Source organism: Euleptes europaea, chromosome 2, assembly GCF_029931775.1.
Source record: "Euleptes europaea isolate rEulEur1 chromosome 2, rEulEur1.hap1, whole genome shotgun sequence".
NCBI classification, from domain to species: Eukaryota; Metazoa; Chordata; class Lepidosauria; order Squamata; family Sphaerodactylidae; genus Euleptes; species Euleptes europaea.
Window position 1 is genome coordinate 40,484,369 of NC_079313.1, and position 5,174 is coordinate 40,489,542.

Sequence of the window (5,174 nt, forward strand, 5' to 3'; positions counted from 1 at the left end):
CCCCCGAGCCGTGGAAAGGCGTGAATGTAAAATGGAATAGATGCACATTAAGGGGGGGACCCCTTCCGGGCCCCATATCACGCCCCCCCTGACCCAATTGTCACCAAACTTGGGGATTCTTGCAAGAAGGGCCCCCTCAAGCTACACTGAAAGTTTGGGACCTCAAACCCCAAAAATGCCCCCCCTGGAGCCGCGGAAAGGCGCAAATGTGTTTTTTATGGCTTTATTCGGCCGAATTTTTTCCCCAAACTCAAATCCACGGAACCAAAGCGGGGGAGTTCGGACTTCAACATTTCCCAGATCAAAACGGGCCTAATTTTGCCAGATCCGAATTTTACCGAATTTTTTTTTCAACAGCCCTAGTTACAAGCCAAATACCAGACACATGCATGGAGTTTATTCTGCTGTCTATATCATTCTAAAGATCTATAGACATTCCACATGGATACAGACCAGTAGACAGATGAAAAAGAAGAGTTGGTTTTTATACCCTGCTTTTCTCTACTGAAAGGAGTCTCAAAGTGGCTTACAATCACCTTCTCTTCCCCTCCTCCCACAACAGGCACCTTGAGAGGCAGGTGAGGCTGAGAGAGTGCCGAGAGAACTATGACTAGCCCAAAGTCACCCAGCAGGCTGCACATGGAGGAGTGGGGAATCAAACCAAATTCTCCAGATTAGAGTCCACCCCTCTTAACTTCTACACCATGCTGGCTCGCTGCTCATAATTTTTTTAGCCTGTGACCTAGGCTTATAAGGCTTTTGTTTAATGATGCTGTGTACACCCGCCAAAGGATTTGGGGCAGCGCAATCCAAAGGGGGAGCAGTTGTGGTGTGGCCAGGGATGGCTCAGCCATGGCGCACCTGGGCCGCCTCCTGAGTGGTTTGCTGCACTGAGCGCAGCAAGCCACACAGAAAATTTCCCCCAAGCCCCGTGGAACTGTTGGTGTAAGTGCACACTGACAAAAGGGGGCATTCACGGGGTGAAAGGGTTTAGGGAGCTGACTAAAGTCAGCCCCGCCCCCAGGAATGCCCCCTTTGACACCAGAGCAAGCCCTTGTGCTGGAGGAATGCTGCAGCTGTGCTGGCTCCCCGTACTGGCATAAGTGGCCCTGCACTGGCATAGGTGCCCGTGTGGCTGGCACAAGTGGCACTTATACTGGTGCAGGGGTCACTCCGCCTCCAGACCCCTTAGGATTGCACTGTTACTCACAAAAATGTACCTTTTTCTTAACAGAATCCCAGCTGCTAGAAATGTAAAAATAATAATAATGAAATAAATTATTTCTTTTAAATGTTCGTTGTTCATCCACATGTGACTCGAGCACTCCCCCCTACCTTTAACATTTCAATTTTCTCCTCCCTGGTTAATGTGAAATTCTAATGATGACTTGTAAATTGCAGGCTACAATTAAGCCTTTCAAATGTCTGCTATAAATTGCAGACACTGCAGCAAATGTTCATCCACTGGGTATGCCTGTTAAAACATGTTCCTTTTGATAGGTTTTGATGGATTTTTGTACCAAAACAGAAACATAATACAGAATCTTAAGCACATTCTTTCCTCCAACAGTATTCTCTCTTTCTATTCATCTTATACTTTAGTGTGAGAGGCTATTGATGATCAGCATGAATAGGACTACTCAAGTGTACAGGGCTTGGCTTCATTTTCAGACATCAGAATTTCTCTGAGCCAAACAAATATCATATGGGAGATTGGCTCTAGTTATGAACCATTCCAAAACCTTACATGCCTACTGTGGATCCTTGAAGCTTAAGGTAATGGGTTGTGGCATAACCCTTCATGAAAAAGAGGCCATTAGCCCTATGATGAATTGCTTTCTTTTGGAAACTATGAATCCATCTATTTATCTATCTATTTACATACATACACATACAAACATGGATATAGCTGAATAAAGGTTTGTTAACAGTGAGGACATGAAGGTTATGAAATGCCAGGGATAGCAATAGGTCTGTCAGATTTTTATGCAGAGCCCAACTGTATACAGATAAGAACAGTGTGGCTGATTCAAAACAGCATTTATAGTGTTCTTATAAATATGTGTTAGGAGTCTTAATGGAAATGTGCTAGACCTATACCTACCCTTTGCATGTGATGGTTTTTCATCCCGGTGCTTACTAACTTCCCCCCTGTATCAGAGGTGGACTGGCCATTTAATTTACAAGGGAAGTTCCCAGTAGGCTGCTGCCCTGGAAGGCTGCTAGTGGCCAGGTACAAGCCGAGCTAAGTCCCTGAAGCTCTGCCAGTCTTGTAGGGGCCCTCTGACTCAGGGAGGGGCTGTGGCTCAGTAGTAGAGCATCTGCTTTACATGCAGAATGTCCCAGGTTCAATCCCTGGTATCTCCAGTTGAAAGGATCAGGTAGTAGGTGATGTGAAAGACTGCTGCCTGAGACTCTGGAGAGCCACTACCAGTCAAAGTAGTACTGACCTTGATGGACTAATGGTCTGATTCAATATAAGGCAGTACATGTGTTCATGTGCCCCTTCAGAGGCAATATTGATTGATATCAGCTTACCTGTTACTTGCCTATTTTTTTACTTTTTCATTTTATTAGATTTATATCCCACCCTTTTGTGGCCTAGGCCAGGCTCAGGGTACAATACTCATAATAATGCAATGAATATAAGATAAAATTGAATAAAAACATGCAAAAATACTCAGTATTAAAATCCATATATTATAAACCTAACTAAAGGATGACTCCCATATCCAATTTCATCCCACATATATATTATATTAAAATCTATATTTTCCAGTGGGACTTAATAAAACCTAACATGTAATGGTGCTGGTAACAGTAAGATGACTAGAGGATGTGGGAAGAGACAGTGGTTGAGTACCACTGACTGGGTCTCTGAGCTGAGTGGTCCCCGCAGTGCTGGAATGTGTTTCTACAGAGACAGATAGGTTTGGCTTGTTCCTGGCCCATTTAAGCTGCCAGTCTCCCCCCCCTGACCGCCCTTTATCCACGATTATGTGCGAGATACACTGGTATAGATACAGCTAAATAGATAAATGGTATGTGCAGTTAAAGAGTACAACCCATTTCATTAGATTTTTTTTATAATTTATTAATTTTTATAACATAAAACAAAACAAACAAATGCAATAATAATAATATAAAAAAAGAAAAAAAAAGAAAATACAAAAGAGTATCTATATATACTTATTGGTACATTCGTGGTTACAAAATTATAAGATCCAAAAAGATACCCCTTCGACCCTCCACCCACCTTAAAAAAGTGACCCATCACCCGACTTCTGAAGAAGTGTCTTAACAGTTTTAAAAATATCTATTAACAGTAAAATATAAAAAATTTAAAACTAGTTTCTATAACTCACTAATTAAAGTAGTAAAATCCATTTTTGCCAGTTTATCCCAATATGTGACGGCCTTTGCCCAAGTTTTTTTAAATTCTTCCATATCTTTTCCATATAGGAATTCAGTTAGTTTGGTCATCCTCATATTCATCCATAATTTCTCTCTCCAGTCACGAATTGAAGGTTTATTGATTCACTTGCTTCCAAACTTTAGCTATTACAATTCTTGCAGCAGCAAAACTATATTGACAAATAACCCTGTCATTGTTAGTCATATTTTTTTGTGGAATTCCCAATAAACAAAATGCAGGTTTTCTTCTTACTCTACCATTAATCAAATTAGTAGTTTCCCTAATAACTTTTTTCCAAAAACTTTCAATTTTTTTACATATCCACCATACATGCATAAAAGTGCCTCTTTCCTTTCCACATTTCCAACATAAATCCATATCTCCTTTTTTTCATTTTGGATATCATCACAGGTGTTATATATAAGTTTTCTGTGATTTCATTAGTTATTGTAAATTTAAATTCTCTCTTCCATAAATTTTCCCATATTTCCAGATCAATATTAAATCCTAACTCCTTCATCCATTTCACCATTACTGGTTTAATTCTTTCTTGTTCTAAATTAGTTTCAATTAATAATTTATATATTCTGCCTATCAATCCCTTATTTCCCTTTATTATTATTTTTTCCAGTTTGGATTTATTTTTATTAAATCCAAGCTGATTATCTTTATTAAATATATCTTTTAGTTTATAATACAAAAACCCGTCCTTAATGTGAAGTTCTTCTCTACTTCTTAAAGCCCATTCTCCCTCCTTACATTCAATAATTTCCCTATATATATATATCCATTTCTAAATTTAGATGTATCCCTCTCTTCATATAAGCTTCTACTGAATTGATCCACCCCGGGGTCTTATTTTCCAAAATCCTTCTATATTTTTTCCAAATTTGAAATAATCCAACTCTACTAATGTGAATATTGAAATCTTTATTTACGTTCTCCTTATCATGCCATAAATATGCATGCCATCCAAAACGTAGGTTAAAACCTTCTAATTCTAATATTTTGGTATTCTCTAACAAAATCCAGGTCTTTAACCAGGCGAAACAGGATGCCTCATAATACATTCTTAAATCTGGTAACCCTAAACCTCCTGTTTCCTTTAATTCAATTAAATTATTATATGCTATTCTGTGTCTTTCCTTTCCCCACAGGAAGTTTAAAATATCTCTTTTCCAGGTTTTAAATATTTTGGCCCCTTTTATAATTGGTAGATTTTGAAATAAAAAAAGCATTTTGGGTAAAACCATCATTTTAATTACTGAAATTCTACCCCATAATGATAGAGGTATTTTTTCCCAATTTTTCAAATCTGTAATAATTTGCTGCCAAAGCATAAAAAAGCCTGCATTTAAAAGACATACACACCATTCTCAGTCTGTGCTCTATTCAGGATGAGGAAACAAATGTGTTGAAACTTGAAAGAAAAATGCAGTTAAAACATGAGAAAACTAAAATAAACCCATATTTTATGGTATGTACACACTTGCAAGCATTAAATAGCAAAGCAAAACCAAAATGTTACATGCAAATATGAAATGAAAAATGTGCTTTTTCATGGTTTATAAATGTATTGGAAGTATGACGGATGCTTCTGTATTTTATAAAGAGAGGTTTTATATCTGAGTCAAAGGAAGTTCTCCTGAGGCAGCACTTCTCTGTATAGATGATATAAAATATGAAAAAGCAGTTGGACTAGAAAGAGAACGTTGACACCAATGAGGGAGAAAACAGAAAGGAATTAACTGCCTGTCAT

General features: G+C 38.3%; 1 non-coding gene across 1 annotated transcript; it reads left to right on the forward strand.

Moving 5' to 3' along the window:
* The first annotated feature begins 2,295 nt into the window (after positions 1-2,295).
* On the forward strand, positions 2,296-2,367 carry TRNAV-UAC (transfer RNA valine (anticodon UAC)). Its single transcript has one exon. It is a non-coding gene; the product is annotated as a tRNA-Val (tRNA).
* Positions 2,368-5,174: the final 2,807 nt, after the last annotated feature.